Source organism: Lepisosteus platostomus, chromosome 15 (assembly GCF_059453375.1).
Source record: "Lepisosteus platostomus isolate fLepPlt1 chromosome 15, fLepPlt1.hap1, whole genome shotgun sequence".
Classification (NCBI taxonomy): domain Eukaryota; kingdom Metazoa; phylum Chordata; class Actinopteri; order Semionotiformes; family Lepisosteidae; genus Lepisosteus; species Lepisosteus platostomus.
The window spans coordinates 18124143-18148236 of record NC_142625.1 but is presented as its reverse complement, the minus strand read 5'-3'; the positions used below and the strand labels follow the sequence as shown (position 1 = coordinate 18148236).

At 42.6% G+C, this 24094-nt stretch overlaps 1 protein-coding gene across 9 annotated transcripts in view; it reads left to right on the top strand.

Annotated features, from left to right (window-relative positions):
* Positions 1–390: 390 nt before the first annotated feature.
* The window catches only part of elmo2 (engulfment and cell motility 2), a 71664-nt gene continuing 47960 nt past the window's right edge, over positions 391–24094 (top strand). For 7 of the 9 annotated variants that reach the window (XM_088607427.1, XM_088607428.1, XM_088607425.1 and 4 more), the window contains exon 1: positions 391–482. The gene's annotated coding sequence lies outside the window, so the exon portion shown is untranslated. Of the gene's footprint in view, positions 483–20223; positions 20242–24094 lie in introns of those variants that run through there. The other 2 variants (XM_088607430.1, XM_088607422.1) reach the window with 2 other exon arrangements.

The window sequence follows — 24094 nt, the reverse complement described above, 5'->3', positions numbered from 1 at the left end:
AAAGCTATGATGATGTTGCTTTATTCGTACGGCAGGTGGAGTTCAACTTCAGGATTTTGTCACCAGGACGCAAGTACGAATGTCCTCTGCAACCCTCAAAACTTTTCCCACCCACAAATCCTTAGCTGCATAATCTGTGATTAGTGTACATCAACTCTCAGGAAAGACATTCAAACGATTTTTGATCCCTTTTTGTGCATTTTAAATAAGTCACATTTACAGCACCTCTCCACCATTTCTCCCACTGCCAGGGAGTCCAGGGATAAAAGGATGCAACCTACTCCTGCTTTGGTGAAGACAAGGTCACATCCAATCGCTATAGGTGATTTTAAATGGACATCCGCTTTGGCCAATGACTTGCCCGTATTTGTTGTATCCCCGCCCCTAAGGCGTGTTGCCTTTCTCTGTGTCACCGCGCCGCGAGTTACTCACAGCACATACAGCAGCTGGAGTGAGAAAGCGGAGGCATCTATATCAATGGGGTGAGTGGTCTTTCAATCATTGGCTCTTTATCTTTCTTTGCAAAATCATCCTGTCGACTAATTGCTGATAATTGAAGTAATCAAGGTGCACCATAATGTTCCCAGTCTTGCAATATTTTTGAAATGCTTCCTCATGGTTATCAATAAGAAATGTTCACTACACTATTGGCAGTTTTAAATTGATTCATTATTTAGTAGCTTCATACTGGAATGTTTTGTTTCTCTAAATGTTTTTTTTTGAAGGGAGAGTGATCTCCTTAAAGTAACGTGACATTTAATCTTATGTGCATGCACGATTATTTTCAGAACGTATTGTTAGCGTTTCTGTTTTATTTGCACACATTGTCTTCGGAAAGATGCTTGAAACCCAGTCTTGTGACGGCGTAAAATATCCAATCTGTTGCATGCGTCTTTTTGTGGTCCCTCTCTATTGACTGAATTGCTCAGGCGAACGCTTTGCGACTAGGTGCACATTCGCCAGTCAGTGAACTATATCCACGTTTTAGATAAACTGAATTTTGTCACTCTGTATTCTAAACAAAAGTGCTATTTGTGAAATACGCTTCTTAATCCATCACTGAAAGTAATCGGCGAGATGGTATTGTCTCTACGGAGAGGTAACGCATTATGCCTAGAGATTAAAAATGAAGCACCTTGTCGCTGTCGTGTAATAGAAATCACTATCCTGCGGGCAGCTGTACGAGGTCAGTTATGTTTAATAACAGCGAATACTGCCTTGCATTTTGCAATGACCTTTGTTATCTTTTCACAGTTCTTTGAGTTATGACAGCAAACGCTGCTGAAAATTGTTCTATGCATTTCTCAAGGGAATTTGCCATATCGATTTCAATTTCGAGTTGAACCATTGGAGTAAAATGTGAGTTTGTGATTATTTTGTGTTCTCTGTATGTCTGTCCACCTCTCTAGCGCCAATCATCAGGTTGAGACCTCACAAGGATACTGTTATTACAATGTCAGCAGTCAGCTTTGCGGAAAAGATTGGACTTAAACGATGGTCATGAAACACGTTTCTTGTGTTGTCTGTGTCGGGGTATTGGACAAGGAATGCCTTTATTTGTGTTTAGGCTGTTTGGTGTCAGATCTTCCGGGGAGTGGTGGATCAATGCGTGTGGTCTGTTTTCCCACTCAGCAAAATAATGTTAGATCATGGAATATGCTTCGAATGCCAAATTGAAGCCCACTACATTGTTATCGTGCTGTTCAGAAGGCTGTCCTCACAGTGAAACCCTGTGAACTACGGTGTGTGACATTGATAAACTTCTATGATCCTCTGCGTTTAATACCGAGTACTACGTATTGCTTGCAATGTCGATTAACAGTCTCGCCATGATCTCAGGCTTCATCAACAAAAAAATAATCTTTGTCTGTAGGTGTTACACTCTGTTCTGATCTAGTCCTGTAAGTATGTCCCACCATTGAAACTAAAAGAAATCGAATTAATCTATTCATTACACTGGTAAGCCTCCACAGTGGGATGGTACTTGAACTCTTAATGAGTAGCTTGAAACCCCCTTCTTACAAGTCAGAAGTGTTATCAGAAACGCCCTGTTCAGAATGTGGATGCAGACACAACCTGCATCTGAAATTAGCTAATGCACTATATCTTTTTTTAAAGTAGCTCATGAAGATGACCACATTTGCATTATAATGTTTTCAAGTGATATGTAATGAGACATGTTGAGGTGTGAAGGGTTGTTAGTGTTAAAATAGGTACCTTTGCTTAGGTAATGCAGCAGTTTACAGAATCCTTGTGTGAATTTGACTTCAATTCAAAGTGCAGTATGATAAAAGTATTGAGACAAATGATCCGGTGCAACTTATAACTAATTATAACTAATTGATCATATTTAACTGGAAATTTGGTAGCCCTGTGCAAGTTGCCATAGATAAAACCCTCTGCTAATTACTTTATATAATAAGCCCCTTACAGCCTCCATGCTTCTTTAAAGGAGATTGATTGTATGTGATGCCTAATGGGTAATTTATTACCCAAATGGGTAGGAAACATTTCAGTCCAATGTACCTTTGGTGCCTTAGAAGTCCATTACCAGATGTTTATCTTGTGCCTCTTTAGAAAATTGTCTGGAGACCTTGAGTTTCACAGCTTCACTTAGCAGTCCCAATGAGGTGTACTGTACCAATGTCCCATGCTGAACATAAGCCCTTTGGGACATCTCCAGTGTTGAAATCTTCTGACGGCCTGCTCTGCCATGACTTATGTAGTCCAGTGCTGCCGAGACCCCTGTTTGTTTTCCTGCGGAGAACACTTTGTCCCCCAGCGATAATCTTTGTAAAGCTCTCCTTGGAGGAAAGAAAAAAGAGCCTTTGGGTTCCCATGTGCTGTCTGCGATGCTGAGGCTGCTCAGAAAGAGCTGTGTCCCACAGCAGTGCCTTTGGAATCAGGCCATCTTCTTCACTTTTTATTTCACGTATACTGTATATTCCCGAATATTCCCCGTTCTCCTGGGTTCCTTTCTGATGTTCCACACGTTTATCCCCCTGTCCAGATGTTTCAAGGTCTATTTCGTGGCCTGGGCGATTGTTTTCTTAGGGTGTCTACTGCTTTGGAAATGTTTGTTCAGCTTGGTTTCTTGAGAGTTCTCATGCCTGTTGTAAGTGCATGACCACTGAGTAAGTGTGCTTCTTGGTACCTCATGTCCTGCTTTGTTCTTAAGTGTGCTGTTTTGTATTTGGTAGTCTGTCGAATGTAGTAGACGTTTTGTATTGAGTCTCATTGTCTTTGCAGTTTCCCCCTTTTTAAGTGTTTTGCTCCTTCAGTAGTAGGTTGTTGTTGTAATGTGCAAATAGTTGTGGCAATAGCTTTTTATTTTGTCTTTTGTTTTCCATCACAACTATTCAGCTGTCAGTTATTTGCCGTGCATTTGTTTTTCATTTTTGTTATTGTACTTTTTGTCAATAATGTGGTTTGAGAGATTTCCTTTTAAAGAGTGCTACAACTTGTTAGATCTTAGAGATTGTTGTTGATGGCTTATTGACAATTGTTAAGCGGTATTTGTTTAATAATACCTCTTCCGAGTTTATAAACTCCTGTGTCTTTCTGTCTTTCAATAGTTATGAAGGCCGGGTGCGTGCATGTATTTCACGCATAGGTGCCAATATGTCGTGTAGTGACTATGTATCATGAAATTGAACACAACCAGCATAAATTGTGTAATAAAACTTGTGTAAATGCCTTTTCTGACCATTTGCTCTGTGTCAGTCCATATTATTGGATAAATTAATACATAATGAACTCAACACCCAATCAGCAAAGAAGTGGTCTAGGACAATAAAGTATGTTGGAAACTTCAGATTGTTCAGAATCTTTTCACATTGTTAGACACTGTTCTCATTTGGGGCTGATTATGGGCACAGCCTGAAATCAATAGAAGGGGCGAGACACTCTGATCTTGAAGTCTGCAGTGCGTTCCTTCGTCATTTTTTTGGTCACGTCGGAGTTGGCGGAATCGCGATCAGCGAGGCGGCCCCAGTTCCCTGCAGTTTCCAGCCTAGCAGCCCTGCTCCACGCATTGCTGTGCTCACACTCCAGGTAGGTCAGTGCCTGTGCAGAGCGTGTGGGCTCGGGGATGCGGTTGCTATGGTAACCCAGCCGAGCAGCAGAGTCTTTGATCCGGAAGCCCACTCTCCTACACTCTGTGAGGGGGTGGGTGCTGCTTGCACACTCCCATCCCTCATTTTATTAGGGGTGGGGGTGGGAGGTGTGCAAAACTCTACCGAGATGATAAAGTCTCTCTGTGAGTACTGTGGTAGCTAGCAAATGCCATGGGATTTATGCAGAGGAAGCATTTGGTAAACAAGAGTTCATTACAGTCTAGTGTGATATACATTGGTGACTATTCTAGTATGCTTAAAATTGATTATACAGTATGGATTTACATGACTCAGGCATCTACAGAACACCATTAATTAGACATAGTGTCTCTCATTCATCCATTTCCTAAGCACTTTATCCAGTACTGTGCAGCTGGGGAGCTGGAGCCTATCCCTGCAAGCAACGGGCACAGGGCAGGATTCACTCTGGACAGGATGCCTGTCCATCTCAGGACAGAAAGACGCAAACACTCACAGAGGGGAGGAGGCTGGGGCAGTGGATTGTTTTCTGCAGACACTTTTCCGACGTCTCTTCTTGTTGGAATGGAATTTGGAGGGCTTGCATGCTTACGTATCGTGGGGGTACCTTCAAACAAGGTGTGCCATAAAAAAATCTGGGCATAATTTCTGAATGCAGTTTTGCATAATATGGAAATATATAGACCACTTCCTTTCTAGCTGTTTATCCACAAAGTTGCATTGGTCTGCTGAAGTCCCAGCCCTTGAGCATTAACACCCGAGCTGGAACCAGTGGAACCAATTGAGTGTCTTCTGCTTTCTTCCCCTACTGCAGGCCCACCACACGAGCAGTATGGTCAAGGCACAGATGCAGCTCTCACTAGGCCAGCCTTGGACTGGAGGCTGCATCGTCTCTAGGCTACCATGATCTTGGATGCCTCAGCCCAGATTTGAACAGGCACTGCAGCTTGTTGCTCAATTTCTTCTTTGAGGAGTGGTCTTGAGGCTGTTCAGAGTCATAAAACTGCTAGTCTGTGCTTGTGAGAACTTGCTATTCTTTGGCACAACAAACTGTGTAATTAGGAGTTGGTGGTGTCTCACAGTCCATTCTGAAACCCTGCTGGAATAACGTCTCTCTTAAATTCAGGTGAAATGTGTATTTAAGGAGCACATCCTGGCTCTCATCTGTGTCTGGCAGCAAACGTGTCACGTACAGTATCTGTGTGCCAACGCTGTCAATAAAAAAAGAAATCAAAACACATGCTGCTTTTCCAAGTTTTCTTTTTTTAACATGTAACAAATCTTTTAACAGAATCTGCTGACTCGATTAGGGGGAAGAACCGTTAGCTGTGCTTGCCTGTTCTGCATCTTAGTTTTGCTTTGTTGCCTAACTTACAGTATTTCAGTGGGTGTTTTTGCCGTGTGACCACACTCCTCAATATTGCTAAAATTGGGAAGCTGGAGGATTGAAATCCGTGTTTACACTGTGCCTGGTGAGGATTAGAGATCAGAGTCACCTGGAAACTGCTTGAAGGAGTGATGAGGCGAATAGGATAGCAGACTTGAGGTCGGCGAGTTTTTTAATTAGAAAACAGAGATGGTTTATGGCCACGTTTGGTGAGATGTCATGTGACGAAGACCGAGCATCTTCAGCATCTCGGTTGTTTTGAAATGCAGGTGGTGCTTCTGTTTGATGTTGGGTTATAAACGGATTTATCCTGAGGAATAATGACATTACTCTTACATTTACAGGCAAAGCTTTCTTGGACGAACAGTGTGATTTTAGTGATGGGGTTGTAAGGTAGCATTCACGTTGTTTGCTAAAAGCAAACAGCTCTTGACAGCCCTTGACAGTGGCTGAATGGCTGACCTCTTGACAATGGCTGTGTAATGGTTTAATGTCACTGCTGTGCTGTGCTTCATCTTGATTGGCACAGTGGCATCTCTGGCCAGTGTCTGTGGTTTTGTACGCCTGTACTGTGACCTCAGTGACTACTTTTGTGTTCCGTCACAGTCCAGTTCATTAGTCAGCATTGCTTCTTGTCACTTTGGACAACACTTGTTCACTGAGGCCACACATAGTGGGAATTTTACTGTTGAGTTAGTACCTCCTTATCTTCAGGAGCAGTAACTCACTGTTAAAACTAGGAGGCAGGAAAGGTTGACCCGTGTTTCTTTTAGCCTCGCATGTAGTAACGTAACTTTTATTTAACCCAGTCTAATTTTCAATCCCAGATTTAAGCCAGTCTGGAAAAGAATGTACAACAGGCAGGCAACATAGATGCGATTTTCAGTTTACATGTAGGATTTGACAGCTGACAAAAATGGAATGAATTGTTGTTTTTTTTTTAAAGGGGACAATAGGGTTATTTTTTCTGTGCTGTTATTGTACACAAGCTTATATTAGGGGTTTAAGTGTTATAATTAGGGCCATCCCATTCTCTGAGTCGTAAGTGAACTGTGGTGAACCAGGCTTCCTTTAGGTGGTCAGACAAGATCGCCCTACACCAGGCCATCGAGCAATCTGGTGGTGGAAAAACAGTAATTATGAGATGTGCCCTTGTGTGCTCTGTCTGAGCCGCAATCAGAGTCTCTTTATTGCCTCACGGAGAGGCCTGCTAAAAGAAGGACTGTACTTTCTCAGGCTCAGGGCCATCTGTTTTCAATTCTCTCTTCGCTGTCGCCTTTGCTTACAATCCCTGGCTTTTCCGGCATTTCTGGACCAACTCGGCGCGTTTTGCTGTAGCTTCAGGATCTGCTGTGGTTCCCAGGAACACCCCCCTCCCCATTCTTTCACCCCAATGCCTTCCAGGCTCCCACAAAAGACACTTCCAACTGGGCCGCTAAGGTCAGCTGCAGGAATCCGGTCCAGTGCTTCATTTCATTCCACATGTTTGTTTTCCCTTCAGTTGTCCCAATGGCCTGATCAGAGTTTTTTTTCCTGTTTAAAAACGTGTTCCTTTTTCTCGTGTCACCTCCAGGTCTCACGACCAGGGCTTTCTCAAAGAGCAGCATTTAAAAAAAGTTAATGGACAGGTGTGCAGAAGTGGGGGAACCCTGGAGAAAACTGGGTTCTGCCCATGAACCATAGGGTCTTCTGGCTTGAGTGGTGTTAACTTGAGCTGAACCTGTTGCTAAACTGCACACACACAAGGTTTTTCCAGGTCTTAAGTGAAGAAACAGTTGCTTGCTGTTAGTCTCGTGTGGATATTGATATTTTCCCAATGGTCTCCTATAAGGAGAAAATCGTGGGGATTGTGATGGAAAGATGTAGAAGCCAATTCCTACAGGATTGGCCACTGCTTATTTTGGACTGTATTTACCAGATCTGAACAGATTGCATTTGGGTAAACAAGCCCATGTTTGTAGGCAGTGAAGTGTGTAGGCTTTGTGTAACAGGGAGTCTAAAGTAATATAAAGGTGTAGAATGTTTCAATTAGAAAATGAAGCAGAAAGCACAAGGCGTAACAGTTGCATAATCTTAGCTCATCCATCCATCCATTTTCTATCCAATACAGGGTCGCATGGCAGACAGAGTCTATCCCGGCAATCTGAAATATATACAGTACTCCTACCACACACCTGTATGTGAGCTATTAGTCTTAAGCATTGCTGTGGTAATATGGGTGATATGCTTGGCCAGATATGGTATAATTCCATGTTTTCAAATTTCTTAAAACAGGTCACAAAATTTGCATTTGTAAAAAGCATTCGAGTTCAAAGGCCAGTCTTAAAGTAGAGATGCCAGCTCTAGGAACAAACTAGCTTGTGAAATTACAGCCTATTGTATAACTAAATCCCTCTATATCTTTAGAAAGTTCAGCAGGTGGATTCGGGACATCTTTTCTGTCGACTTTTTTAAAAGATGTGTTCAGTGACCCAAATCCGATTTAAGAAATCACTTTGCAGGCTAGTTAAACATTTTTTAAATTATTTAAAACATATCTTGAAAATTATACTTTATGGAAGTCCCCATATGTGATTTAATCACATTTGTACTCTGGGCAAATTGATGTGGCTCAGAATTTGCACCATAGTGTTAAATGTCTTAAACCATCTGTTACATGCTCTGTACTTTCGAGTTGTCCTTTTTTGTTGTGGTTTATTTGTTGTAATTCCGGTGGAAATGAAGCTGGATCACTGACCTTTTAGACTCCCTCACCAGTCCAGCTCCTGTCCTTCCTGAATTGTGATGAACATTCACATCTGCCGCTTTTGGAGAGGTACACCTGATTCTGCTGTGTAGGTCAGCGGTGGTAATGTCCTCAGACAGCCTTGGTGAGCTTGCTGATTGCACTGGGTTTGTGACATTGCCCACTTGAGTGTTTTTGCCAGCTCCAGCAGGCTCTTTGCTGCTCTGGGGATGAATGTCAATGAAGGTGCTGGGAGGGGGCAGGCAGGCAGGCAGGCAAGAGGCTCTGTTGTACAGCCGGATAATGGCATTCCAGGGATCAGCTACTGAGAAGCAGCTGCTGAGTTGCTGGAGAGAACAGCATGATTATCAGCTCTCTGAGGCCTCTGTTTCTTCAGTGAAGCAGGACTGACGGCCCAGTGAAATGTACTCTGGGGACTGAAGATAACAGCACTACCACCTAAAGTCTCCATGACCCACAGCTCCACTGATGAAGTGATCTGTTTCATTCTGATGTTGACTGTGTCTTCTGCCAGTGTATCCTTGAGCGAGTTACTTCACTCCAGTTGTCGCTGTAAAACTGGTACAAATCTACGTCACCTTGTAGTTTCATACAGATAGTTGTAATAATAATTGCCTCAACCATAAAGGCAATAATTAGGAGGTTTCAGATCCCATCTGTTTATAAACTGTCTTTGTCTTCTGTTTTTGTTGTAAATATATGTGCACTTGGGTAATCTTTTCCTTGTACAGATGCAAGCAATTTGGAAATAGTTGCTTAGAATAATTTTGTCTGTTCCTTTCTGGATTTTAGATAATCCTGTCCAATTCCCACAACAGTCGTTTTAATTTCCAAGTTAACTAGCTAAGATCTTTCAGTCTGGGATGTATTCAGGCTTGCTGATCTGACTTTGAACTTTCCCAGGCAGATTTTTTTTGTAGTCTTTTAATTGAACATGAAACTCTTTACTGTGGTAGTAGACTCACATACAGTATCATTGTAACATTTCCTGTGTTGATATGAATTCCAATACACAGCAAAGCATATGGTCCAAAGTATTCTGAAGCTCTCCTGAACGTTGGCAAAACCTTTCTGATGGAACAGTGATTATGAACTTCTTGTAAAACATGCCACTAGATAAAAGACTAGATAAAATCATCATCATAAAATTGCTGTTTTGTGCTCTGTTAGAGTAGGATTGGCATAGTTTGACCACCTGACCATAACTTAGGAATCTGCAGTATAATGCCATTACCTGGAGAGATACAGTTCCGCTGTACCTGGGAAAGAGGCATTAGTATCCTGTGTTGATGACCATGTCTGAGCTGTGATAATTTCCTTCTGTGGATCTGTGTCTTATTGATGAATGTTCTAGCAGGTAGAGTATCCTAGTGATTTTGGTCACTTGATGTCCAAATGCTAATTCACTGTTCTTCTAGAAATAGGAGTGGAGACGTTTCTATAGTGAAGTGTGGCCTCCAATTCTGTAAAGCTGCGGAGTAAGGGAAGGTAAGATCACTTTATTAGCCCTGTACAGTTTCTTGCATTAGGAATTTGTCTTTTCGCATACCCCAGCTTGCTCTCCATGAGACACACAGACAGGGAAAGAGAAGCCTGGGGTCAGAGTGCAGGGTCAGCTATTGTACAGCACCCCTGGAGCAGTTGGGGTTAAGGGCTCAGGGGCCCAGCGAAGTAGGATTCCTCTGCCAGCCACGGGATTTGAACCAACAACCTTCCAGCCACAGGCGCAGATCCTTAGCCACAGAGCCACCACGCCGCCCCTCGAGTTTAGACCGTGCCTCATTTGTGCAGTCCCTCCGGAGGCTTGATTCGAGTCGCACGCCCTCAGGGGGTCTTCTCCTGGAACACAGTCCTCTGGGAAAGCGCCTGGAGTCCGTCGGGATGGGAGTTGTGTGCCCGTCCCCTGGTGCCCTGGTCCCTCTCAGCACCCTGAATCCTCTGGACAGCACAGCTGCGGGCAGAGCTCCCCAGCAGAGCCCAGGACAAGCAAGAGAACTGAAAGCCAGGGGCAGGAAGGGCTCTGCTGGGTGGCTGGACGCCGGGACACCGGACACTGGAAGGCTGGACAATGGGACAGTGGATGCTGGGCTGCTGGGATGCTGGAAGGCTGGACGCCGGGACGCTGGGACGCCGGGATGCTGGCACTGGAGGTGAAGTGTTGCAAACATCAGTGCCGGATCGCCGAGGAGAGATAGAGCAGGGTTTAAATACCCCAGAACACTTGCTGCAGCCAGAGCCCTCACTACAAGACCAGATGCTTCACATAAGCTGTCTCCTCGGCGTTCAGGAGGGAGCGGAGGCGTGGCCACTGCAGTTGCGACCCGCCCCCTTGTGGACTGCTGTGAAGCCACTGGACAACAGGGGGGCGAGAGGAACACCGAATACATATCAGCCTTCCTGCAGGAGAAGGGTCTGAGTCTATATCTGAATGAAAATAATCATACAATCTTTTCTTTTGATAAAAGTCCGTGATTCCGAGTTGATTGGACACAAAGTAATGCCTGGTTTCCTCCTGTGTTCACATTGCTAGCATGTATTTTTATTTTCCCCTTATCTCAATTTTGAATTAATCATGGATAGCCATGTCCCTTACTTACTGCAGTAGATATTTATGCACTAAAAGAGGAGACAGTTTATCTGTATGGAGCTAAGCTATTATTATATCTTGGGGTTGCAGTGAAGAATGAACAATGTTCTCTCTGCACACACAGTATGAAGAAACACATTTATATTTCTAGATTTGTGGGATCTGCCTGTTGATTCTTGTTCTATTTTTAGTTCTTGTTTCCGTTCTCACCTGGAAATTAAACTCCACACAGGGTGGAAATAGGCCTGGAAAGAAGAGCTTTGGCACTTTTATTTTTACAAAGCTATGACTTGGTCTAGAAACAGATGTCCCCACATCATGTCTTGTATGTGGACATTTTATCCTCACATTGATGGTACATAGTAACATAACATAGATAGCATACTGTAAAGTACTGTACAAATATCATCGTTACTTAATATTTGCTCCTCCAAAAATAATAAATTATAAGTCTTATTATCCCTATAGCTCTATAATGTGTTTGTGAAGGAACTACTGCTTTGATTAGACATATCTTGAGCTGACTGAAACCACACAGCCCTACAGCCCTGCAGTCTCTCCTGTTTTACTCTAGGGATGGGATGATCCAATAGCACCAGTGCTATTTCCAGTGTTGTGACTGCCTGTGATGTGAGCAACTGTATGGCATTCATTTGTACCAGCATTCAGAATTCAGAAAATTGTAAGAGTGTTACAAGTACTGTACCTTTCAGTTTGCTTGTTTCAGTGTCTCTGTGTGCAGGTTAAACATTCCATTTTGATTTTGGAACAGTTTGATTTGGTTTAATGTGGTAAATAGCGCCCAGCAGTCTGTGCTCTACATGTTTTGCTGCATGATGAAGGCTTTTCTTGCTCCCCTGTGCTTTTCATCCTTATTTAAAAGTTCCTGGTGCTACATCCCCTTCTGACACCTGGCGTGTGATCTCTCTCCCAAGCTGCTGGGCTCTGTTTTTCTACAGTCGGACCAGAATGTAGTTAGAATTTTTATTTAGGGCTTTAGGATTTCCAGTCGCAAAACCGTACGAGACCGTACTTTTGCCTTACAGTTATTTGAACCGTAAATGAGCTTCAGCTCATCTTTTCAGTATCCTTCTTCTATCTCATTCTTCTCATTAATTGCAGGCTGACAGAAACATATACAGTAGTCAGGTTGCACTTGAGTGGGGTTCTGCATGTGCTACAGTAACCAAAGGGAAGAGGCTTAAAAAGCATTTTTCACTTTGTCAGGGTAACTGATAAGCCTGTAACTGCATAGCAGGTTCAGCCGATTGAGGAGGCTGGAGTCTGCTCTATACGAGTCAATCACAAGTGCAGGATAGAATAGGTCAAGCCTGTTGCTTTGTTTTGGATAGATTTCCACGGACAGGCTTATGAAGTTGTCATATGGTTGGGCATCAATCTGTTTCCTGCTTCATCTGTGCAGAGTGTACAAGGGCCCTGCTGCTGTTAGAGTCTGAACTGGACTGAGGTGCCCTAGAGAAGCTCTGGAGAAGGACTGTGCTCTTGCCTTAGTGGGCTCTCCTGCAGTGGTGGTGCGAGGGGAGGCCGGAGCAGGGGCATTCCTGCACTGTTCTCTTCCTGTACTCGCCAGGACTGCCAAGTGTAAGAGGATGACAAAGGGGATTGGTGGCTTAACTGCTCACAATCTGGTCTGTCAGTATTGTCAGGCAGTTCCTGGAGCTGCACATAGTGAGTAATTCATTGTTCCCCACATGTCTGCATTGACTGCATTTCTGTTGGGCGACATACTGGCGCTTGCTCGTGAGAAAGAAAGACCATAACCAACAACAATGCAACAACAGCAACAACAAAAATCCATTATTTACAGGTATTGGTTCACAGGTAAAGGGGATTCTCTGCAGCCCCCACCTGGATGATGTGACAGCAGCCAGAGTGCGCCAGAACGCTCAACACACACCAGCTATTAGTGAGGAGGAGAGCAGAGCGATGAAGCCAGTCCAGAGATGGGGATTATTAGGAGGCCATGATTGGTAAAGGCCAGGGGGAAATTTGGCTAGGACCCCTACTCTAACACCCCTACTCTTTTTTAGGTTTTTGCCCTGAGATTTTTAATGACCACAGAGAGTCAGGGCCTCGGTCTTATGTCTCATCCAAAGGACGGCGCCTTTTTACAGTACAGTGTCCCTGTAACTATGCTGGGGCATTAGGACCCACACAGACTGCAGGGTGAGCGCCCCCTACTGACCCCCCTAACACCTCTTCCATCAGCGACCTTAGCTTTCCCAGGAGGTCTCCCATCCAGGTACTGGACACCTGCTGAGCTTCAGTGGGCTGTCAGCTATGAGTTGCAGGGTGACCTTTAGTGCAGCTTCCATTAGCACATCGTAAATACAGCCCTTGTGTCTTTCCAGCAGAATTGGGCATTGCACGATGTAAATATCAACATGAGCCCGTAGACAGCAAAATGAAGCTTTAATTATACGAAAATGATTAGAATCCTTTTTTAGATGTGCAGTTAACCTGCAGTTTAAAAGATCTGTCTTACAAGGCTGGGTGGAAACCGGAGATTCTCTTAGTTTGCACTTGGTTAGATACATTTTCAGAAATCCTTCTTACGGAGAGAAATACAAGTTGGCTCCATGTGGAGAAATGGCTTGGAGGGTCAGAAAAAAAGAAAATTAGATTTGTTGTCCAACACCCTGCATTCTTGTGTTTGACTTCTTCCATAAAAAATACATGCACACATAAAGCATAACAAAAATCACATATAGCTGCATAAAATCACAACAACAGTTCATTACTGGTAAATAAATGAATTGGAAGTTGGGGGGAATACATTTAATTACCTTTTTTAAGCAGTTTTATTGCTCAGAGGACAAAGGACTTATTATATTCCTTTGAATTTGTGAGCTTTCTCTCATTGTATATGTGCCTCTCTGTGTGGGTTGTCTTTTGGAAAATAAAAAAAAAGGTTAAAAAATACTGCTTATATCATCTGTTCCTTCCAGCTCAGTTACAGAATTAAAGATATTATCTCCCTTGGAAACCTTTCCTAAGCCATTGCATTTAAAGTTACAAACCCACGTGAAAACACAGTAATTCTCTTTAAAAAGCAATTCATAGACCACTAAGGCAAATACTTCACTTTCCCACGCTTAAGTTTGCTTACATGTTTTTAAATCGGAAATGCTCGATGTCTTGGCAAAAACGTACATCATAAATCAAGCAGAGTTCACTTCAGGTCGATGGGTTTGCATTCTTTCTAGAAATGCCATGCTGGGCGATTGCCACTGATACTCATTCGCTGGCATCGCAGTGCCAGCGAGAGACGCGACACTGAGCATTCATCTGGCGTTACTCTATACCATGCCCGAGTTGTAGCTCAGGGCGAAGTGAGTTATATAGAAATTCTTCCAAACTGCCAATGGGAACGTAAAAAACCCAACAGCTGGTAACATTTTTTTAATAGTATATGAATTAAAATCATATACAATATACATATACAACACCTTACACCCGAAGAAGGCTCCACAGCCGAAAAGTTGTTTTCTTTTTTCTCTTATTAGCATGGAATAAACCGATTACTTGTTCCTATGAATAACATCTTTTGTTTCACTTAGTACAATCGGTAGCATTCCTTCAGGACCTGCAGATTTCTTGAGTGCCTCTTCTATGCTATACTCTGCTATTCTATGCTACACTATGTAACATAGAACTTTCCTTCCTCATCCTCAGCCATTTTGTTAATTTCTTTTTCGATATGTAGCTGAGTGAATTATCTAGTTAGTGCATTATAGTGAGGCATTTTCCTTTCATCATCTTCATTTTTTTCTTCATCCCCTTCATCCCCAGTGTCCTGAGACACTTTCGTCCATGTTCCATCATTCTTCTTCTGTTGTATACGAAGAACTACTACTACAATATTCCTTTTCAGTCATTCTTTGTCTTTCTAATATGTCATAATGATGTGTCGGCTTTATAAGTGTGAGGAGGGTTGGCACATCGGACCAGTCAAGGCTGTGAATTGAAGAAATCATTTGAACAAGGTCTACGTATTGTGCACAATACATGGCCGACTATAAACGGATGGAATTTAAGAAGGAAAATTAAGTGGAGAAGAGGGGTGACAGTGGAGCAGTGGTTAGCATTGCTGGGGCCCTGCTTTCAGTTCCTGGGGTGCTATCTGTATGGAGTTTGGATGTCCTCCCCATGTTTGTGTGAATTTCCTCTGGGTGCTCCAGTTTCCTCCCACGGGCCAGAGACTAACTGGTTAATTGACCTCTGGTAAACCTGGCCCCAGGTGCGAGTGTTTGTGTCTGTGTGTGCCTTGTCCTATCCAGGATATATCCTACTTTGCAGTGGTTGCTGGCCTGGGATAGGCTCCAGCTTCCCTGTGACCCTTAATTGGATTAAGCGATTAAAAAATTGATGTATGGATAAAAGTAAAGAAAAGAGCGATACAATCCTATACTGAAACAAAAAGCAGTATATGCATTGGATACTGTAACTAAATATATCTTAATATGTCACGAATCTTCAGCATTCTAATTGTTATGTCATTTTAAGCTGAGATGGATGTTTGAACAGGCCCTGGAGATGTCAGTACTGAGAACACAGTATAGTTATCATTACCACTGAAGCACGGTCGCAGTCCTCAAATGGTAAAAGCACTCGCTATGAAATTCTCTACAAACAATCGCACTATTGTCACTCAGACGGCATGCAGAGACGCAGTTCATCAACAACAGTGGGAGCTCCATTCCCATCTGTTAAAGACGTCTCTATCTTCTGCTTTTTCTCACAACGTCAGATCTTTGTTCTTACATAAGCTGTTCTACTCAGTAGAAGCAAATGGGACTCTCTTTTTTTGGCTGCTGGATCCATTTCAGGTTTTGTAGGTTGTAAAGTATTGTTCAGATTGTACCTGCCGGAATTCTGCATTGTGTTTTCTGTCCATCTTCAGCCTGGATCAAATGTGATGTTTGAATTCGCCTCTGTATCAGGATTGAATTGTTCATAATTCAAAGCAAAGTCTTTCATTTTGAAACCGATGTAGCTTAAATTTGACAATAAAAATAATGTCTTTGTTGAAAGAATGCAAACTTGTTATTATTAGAAGCATTATAAGCTTGCTAATAAGTTAGCAAAATGGACAAAGAAATATCTGGCACATTTAATCTTGCGTTTTCTTTAAAGGCATTAAAAATCTAATTTATGTAACAATTAAGTCACACATCATCTATAATTGGAAACATTGTTTTGTAGCTGAGGCATCATGGAACAGCAGTACTTGCTCACTAAACAGAGCCAAATAAGAGCTTGTTTATTATTACAGTTTATTTCTGACCGACTTAGTGGCAACTTCTGGCATCTCTTGTTTGGAGATGGGTTGAAAAGAGAGCACAGAATTCTGGAAATGACAGAAAGCGATGTAACATTATTTTAACCCCGCATGTAATAAAGTGATGCACCGTGGCCCGGGGAGCTGTCTGTGTGGAGTTTGTATGTTCTCTTTGTATTAACATGGGTTTCTTCTCATTGCTCCTGTTTTGTCCCACAGTCCAGAGACTCACTGGTGGTTCATTAGCTTCTGGGAAATTGTCCTTGCTGTGTGCCTGTCTGTGTTTGTGTCTGCGTCTGACCTGTGACGGACTGGCAACCTGTCCAGGGTGTACCCTGCTTTGCGCCCGCTGCTTGCCAAGATAGGTACTGGCTCCCTCTGAATTGACCACGAACTGGGAGAAGTGGTTAGAAAATGGATGTAAGGAATTTTGCATTTCATTCTAATAAAAGGCCTCTGGTTTGAAATATCCAGAACCTAAAACTGGATTAAATTGTCAATGAACTTGAAGGCTAATTAGCTTCTCTCTATACACTGCATGTAGTTTATGCTTTATTAACCAAAATATCTACCATTCCATTCTAAAGGTTTTGCAAAAAGGCTTGTAGATCATACTGTGGAACACAGAGACACTGTACATATATAGGTTCTGTTATTGCAGTGCTACTGAAAATATGTGTCCAGGCTGGGGAGCAGGAACTGCAGTGTGCTGACAACTGTACTGCCTTCAACACTCTTCAGAATCTAAGCAAAGTTGAGCGTGTGAAGTGATTTAGGGAGCTCCGAAGACACTGTTTGTTGTTTGTAGTGACGTTTGTGGACCAGTAGGTGGCAGTCCTCCTTCTGGATGAGAAATTCCAGCCCACTACCTCCATAATGTCACATACTGTAGCCGTGGAAGGTGCCATCTTTCAGTCGGAATTCTGCAAAAGAAATGTGCTAATAACATAAGCAGCGCTAATCTGTATTTTAGTCATTTCAAGTGTAAATGAATGTAAAGGACAATGCAGATCTTCCAGGAAATTAATCAATAAGGATTTTCATTTCTAAGTGCTTGATGAATCCAGGTGGTGGGCCTGCCAAATGCTGCTGGTGGCTGTGATTGTATAAGGGCTTCTCAGAGTGTGAAAGGTTCTGCTCCCGTTTGCAAGAATTTCCCTGCCTGTGTTCCAGTGTCATTATGTGTCAGTTTGGACCTTAACTCAGTTTCCTGCCCCTTCCTGTCTCTTCTTTTCAGCAAACGTCTGATTTATTGACACAGAGCAGCCATCCCAGCTGTGTGCTTTTTAATTGATGCCTTTTTCCTACCCCTGGAATCCTGGCTTGATCACTGAACATTTCTGTTTGCGTTATAGAAGATCGCCATTAAGCCTTTTCCCAACCTTATTCAAGAGTCTTTGATGCATAACCGTGGCCACATAATAGCAGGATATATTAATTCAGCAGTTTCCTTTTTTTTCTTGCTTGCTGGAAATACATTTAGTATTTCCCTTTAGGGGAAGGTTCCATAATGCTAGACCCCTGGACCTTCATTTTGATTAATGCGTATTTCTTTGTGTTAGATACAAGTCATTAATAACTATACATTATTCATTGCTGCTTCATCTTCTAGAAGCCTGAGGTAGCGCACACAGGGCACGAGGCATGACCCGTATCACACACACACACACACACACACACACACAGTCACAGGGACAAATTAAAGGGGTCAACCACCTTGTCCCTGGAGGATGGGAGGAAAGTGGAGAACCTGGAGAAAAGTACACAGACACAGAGACTAGAGGACATACAGATTCCACACAGAAGTCTGGACACCGAAGGCAACCAGCAGAGTGACATACCTCTATAAATGAGATTCTCTGCCTGTGGCCTTGTGAGATAATATGATCGTGTGGACCAGTGGATGAGCACTGTGAACTGGACACAGGTGCAGTGTGCAGTCTAGCAGCAGCCTCTCGGTCTTCAGTGAATCATAAAGCCTGGAGGCTGCAGGCTTGAATGAAGACTGATTGACTCACAGTCCGGTGTGGGTCATAGTGGAACTCCAGATTAGACTTAAGTGACCCCAGGACAGGGGTGGGGAGTTGTTTAGGCACTCACAGCAGTTAATTACATTTCCTTTGTTTTTAAAAAAAAAATTGGTTGATTGTAAAGAAGAAAAACAGTTTGTGTCCACTGTGATATCACTGATCATCTGACTGATGTTTTTAAACCTGTAATTACAGACCTTTCCCTTAAAAATGAGTGGACTAATTTGCGTTCTGGCTTCTCTGGAGTGACGGTGAGTCTTCTGAGACGAAAGCTGGTCCATCTTGAGCTCGGCATTTCCCCCACAAAACAGAGAGAAGGGAAACGTTAACAACAACAACAAAAGCAGTCGCACAAAGTCAGGAGATCCCAGAGAAGGTTTTCAAGAACTGCAGACTGTGCTGCTCCAGCCCGGCTGGGGCCCCCAGAGACAAGCACATTCTGGGAACAGAGCCCTTTTCTGATGTCTGTTGGGCACAGTCCAGACATTGTTCGTTTGGCAGATGTCAGGGTGCAGTTGTTTCCCAGAACAAGCCCCGTTCTGGGAGACCCCACTCCCGCCCCCTCCCCCACACACACCGAGGACTAAGCCTGGGTGGGGTGGCGATTGCGTTAACATCTGTAACGACTAATATTGTTTTAATGTGCTCTGTCTGTCGCCTGGCTGCAAAACACCATGAGCCATTAAGATCAAGAGCCTGACCTTGCTTTTGATGAGAGTGACAGTATGTAGTTACTGTGCACAATAGTCTTGACTTACTGTATATAACCGTACAGGGGTAATCTCAGTTATTTCTTCAGCTGACTGGTGAGGTGATGTACAGTGAATTATACAATCACATTACTTATACTCTGCAGGTTAACAGCACAGGGGCCTAATGCAAGTACCAGCTCACAGACAAACTGACCACTCAGATCCAGCAGTATGCAGCAGGACAGTTTGGATCCTTTTTTATATGGACTATTTTTGCTGCATCATTTTTATCATTTAAAAAGGACTTTTACAGTAGTTTAAAATGAAGTTTTATCATCTTTTCATAATGATCATATCAATAGGTGGGCATTTGATTGTGAAGTTTTGCATGGATGATGGCGCTGAGATAAAGACCAGGGGCTCCTAAACATGAGCACATGGAAGAGAGCCTTATTTCCTATATACATTTGTTGTAAGTAAGCTTTTGCGCAAAAAAAGGAGATTTTTTTAGATAGTTTGACAAGATGGGAAAGTAGGATTTGCACTGCGTTCCTGTTAAACTAAGAAGATTAAACTCAACAGTGTTATTCTGCGCCATAAGCTATAAAGCTTTTCAAACCATAACAAAGAGCATTGTGTCAATTTTCAGTAACAAATTCAGGGCTGAATGTGATAATGTGATATGGGGGAAGTATATCAGGGGAACACTCTAGACCACGAGTTTGCATTAGTAATATCAGAGCATTCTGTCACATTGATTTATGTCCCCAAGACATGTCCTTGAATCAACCTCTTCTGGACTTTTTTCACAAGACTGTTCCTGATGTAATGTCAACTGAAATGCAAATAAGAGATTTGAGCAGAAAAAATGCCAGAGTTGCATGTACCCCCAGATCACAGCAGATCAGAAGTGAAACACCGGCTGAATAGCTTTTGATGGTGATTGAAATAAGGCTTTAAACTCTTGATGCAGCTGGAGCAGAGTTGGAGAATGCAGTGGCCCAGCTGCTTTCTGGCAGCACTGGTGTCGGGGCTGAGCTGTAGATGAGCTGTGCCTGGAGAAGAAACTGGTGCCTGCGCTGGTGGGGGCCGCTTCACTCTTTCCCCCTGCAGAGGGGGGGGTGGCCACGTCTATGTGCTTTGAGTCGCAGCACAAAAGAAGCTGGAGGAGATTGAGGCTTTTGAAAACCTCCAGTCCTTGAAAGTCTGAACATGCTGTGCTTTTTAAACAAGTCGGCGTCTTCTTTTTTTATGGTATAATCCTCCTCAGTTTTCCCCGCTCACACAAGTGCTTTTCGGTTCTCGGTTGTACCATCAAAAGCACAAAAACAAAATTATATATAAACTGTTGTAGACATGAGTGTTGACAGCCTCTGCCTCCAGCAGTGTTATTCACTGAAACAGTAAGTGTAATAGTTTGTTCCTCTATAATTATGTGACAGATACGACATTTTTTTGTCTCAGATGTGGTAAAGATTTCTAGTGAATTCATTTCAAATATAGGGTGTGAATATTTAAAAATGTATATATTGATAGTATGTTTATAAATGTATATTTTGAGAAAGCCTGTCTCTGATCTAGTTTTATAGCTTTGTACCTGAGGGATGTGTGTGTATATGCACATACAGTATATATGCTTGTGCAAATAAAAGAGCTCATCACTATTGCAGACGTTTATAGCCAGATGTCAGCAAGCTCCTGCTGGCAGGAAGGTTATAGTCTTGAACTTTTCATTCCTCAATCATTCTTTGTCTTTTGCTGCTACATCACAGTGGAGTTCTATCCTTCTCGAAAGGATAATCAGCAGTCTTTGGCATGCCAGTTTGTAATGCAAGAATAATTATTGAATGCATTTAAAAATGCTTCATTTGTTTTGTGTTTTCAGCTTCTATCAGTAAAAGATCATGGGCAAGGTTGCCCTGTGCCCAAGTGATATACTGTATTTGCCTGTGCACTGATGTGTATGATCAACTACAGTACTTCAGTTATCACAGCGGGGGAGAAACCATTGTGATAGTTCTGTACTGAAACCCTTACCAGACTTCTGTAGTCTGCAATGACATGCACGCATATTCAGAGACCCACGCTTGTGCATTTAGTACGTTGTTTCAATGTTAACACCTGCAGCGGCTACTTATGAGAGGTGCTCTGCGTTGCTCAACCACATCTAATACCACACTGAGAAGCGTGTGTTTGCTAACACCTCATGTAGCTGATGGACTTTTTTTAACCTGTGACTTTATAATCGCCACCTCCCACTCCCACTGACAAGTGCAACAAGACACCAAAAGCAAAAAACAAAAAGTTGCTGAAAAGTCAATAATAACCATTACAATCCTTTGTAAACAGAGAAGCCATTGTCTTACGGCATTGTGTTTAGAAGTGGAAGGTTTTCCTTTTATACAGCCACTGTTAGGAATCACCATCTCTGAAGCGACTTGGGTTGGTGATGCAACTTTGTTACACGAGAGAGAGAAAAGCGAACTGCTTGCATGTGTCCCTCCCAAGCCTTGGTCTCGACACCATGAACGTTTTTTTACATGGTTTTAGTGGGCGGCTGTGTAGCGCCAGGAAATCCCCAGTCACTGGAGCCCTGCTGCTTGGGGTTCGGATCAGTGACATCTAGGCCATGGAGCCCAGGCTCTGCTGCAAGTGGAGGCCTTCTGCATGATAGAACCCTCCATCGGTGCAAGTAGAAAGTACTGGGATGGTTGTGTTTTTAATGTTGTAGAGATTATTTCAGGATTAGGTGGTATTCTGTGTATGCTAGACTAGCTCTTTAGTAGTTTGGATTTGTATTGCAATATAGACATACTATATAATATTTGTAGTAAAATATATTGTACTTTAAATTTATTGCATGACAGCTTTTTTACAGTTTGAGAGCTATGGAGGACGCAGCCTAGACCTGATTAGCATTCCAGTGCAGGCAGCGCCATCCAGATTGAAACTTTGATAGAGATTCCTGTTCATGTCTGCGCAGGCATGCGAGTTTCTACTGATATGCAATGTAGGCTAAAAAAATGGTATAGTACAAAAACACATGTATACAAGCACACACAATCCAAAAAGCCACGCAGCTGGGCGTACAAAACCAAACACAAAGGATCTGCAAAGGGCAGCGAGCCACACACTCACAAACACAGTCTCTCATCACCCACTCACTAACATTAATTTTGTCCATCCTACTCTATCTGGCACATCACAGTTTATTATGGCCAGATCTGAACAGCCAGTGCTGGTGGACTCTTAGGATCTCCCATGTATTTAACTCTTCAGCCCCAACAACTGTTAAGACTATCAGTCTTTGAATTTCTTTGGCTGTCTTAAGTATTCCTATAACCCCCAGCTCCTGCCCACACTGTTAAATCTTTAATTTATCTCTTTGAGATGCTGTATAGGTCAGACAAGAGCACAGCACTACAAAGGTAGTATTTTTTCAGTATTTTCTTAAAGTACAGTGTTTGTACACTTTACAGTTGCAACATAATCTAAACTTCTAGCTTAACTTTGATAATGTTTGTTGACATTTGTTAAAATTACATCTGTTTATCATTAGTGATTTCTTAGTAGAATACTGTATGTCACACTGTTAACCAAGACAGCCTTCCTGATCAAGTTATCAAAACATGATAGGCTGTGTGTACAAGGAAACATGAACAAAATACTTGTAAGAACAGAAAGTAAAATAATGTACATTGTCCAGTCCTGCACTGTTTGTAGTTAGAGGGAAAAGGCCTTTTATATCTAAATTTATAGCCATTGCCTAGTTTCCCTATAGAATTTCTACCACCAAATTACGCTCCTGCTTGAATTGTGTGCATCAGATCCTACAGAATGTGCTAGGATAAGGCCTGGGTATATGGTAGGGAATCTGTGTGTATATACTGTATACTGTATATTGAGATATTTTTCTCATATATTGTTTTCAGATTGATATCATTGATTTTTGCAGTTTTGTGGCAATAATCCAATATTTTCTTTTTTTTAATGAGGTTTGAAGACCTGTCCACTTGGCCGTTTAGCATTTGGAATGCAGAGCAAACACTGAATAATGTTTTAGTTGATTATAGAGTTAATATTGATTGCCTCCCTATTTCTCACTGCTTGCACACTGTCTTGTTCAGTATGTTAGGTTGGGTTTTAAACCGGTAAGTGTACATTTTGTGTTATATGCCCTCCCAGTTAGGATTTGCCACTGGGAACAAGGAGACGTCTGTAGTATGTTTTGATGGGACCATGGTCAGGCCATTCACTGTTTTGGAGTCGGTGAGCTCCACAGAGCCACAGGGGACAGGCAGCAACAGTTAAAGTGGGCTGCTCCTCTCTGAGGACGCTGCAAGCTCAGAGGCTGCTATCAGGACCAGTGGTTGCTGGTAGTGGTAAGCCAAGGGCAGTTGGCCAGTTCACGTCCATCCACTGCTGGTAGTGCTTGGCCAGTTGTACTCAACCGTGTGAGTCCCCTGATGCAGCCATGCTAAGCTTATGATGTAACCCAGGTTTAAACTGGAGATGTCTGGACTATAGGGCTTAACCTGCTTTTAAACCAAGCACCTTTATGGGTTGAACAGTTCTAGAGGGATACCTTCCAGATTGCTAGGCAGTGTAAAATGAGTCAATACACAATACAGCTTGTACAATTTGTGAGGGTTAGAGAGACGATTGGTATTTATTGTGTATGTTCTGTAACCAATATTTAAACTCCTACTCTCTTTTCAATTGAATCATCAAATGCTGAGTGTAAAAGTTTGCAGGCCTGTATTTTCCCAGTTTAAAAACTCTGTGGCACTGCTGTGGCATGAAATCGCTAAAACATTGTCAGGATTAAATTGATGGGGGGTGAAACGGCAGTGACAATCCATCTTAAACAATTATTCAAGACAAGTACTGGAAGCACTAAATCCCAGATATAAGCAAACCCTCAGATAGTATGGCTCTTAAAGCTTTTACTGAAACATGCTGGAAGTGCAGGGCAGGAACAGGGCTGGCACAGATTATGGGATGGTTTTCCTTAGGGAGGAAATAAAGTTTAGCCTTTAACCACAGGAATTCTGCAGCAGCTGGAAAGGACATTCATATCTCAGGATGGGTTGGAGGTGTATCTGATGATAGACTGATCTCAGGATCACCCAGACATCTATGGGTGCATGTGTGATTTTTGTGTGTAAGAGTGTTTTTATTTTAGTTAGTGTATGTAAGTGTCCTATGTTGCATAAGGCAACAATTTTAGTTTGCTGAGCTTATAATGCAGCAGTA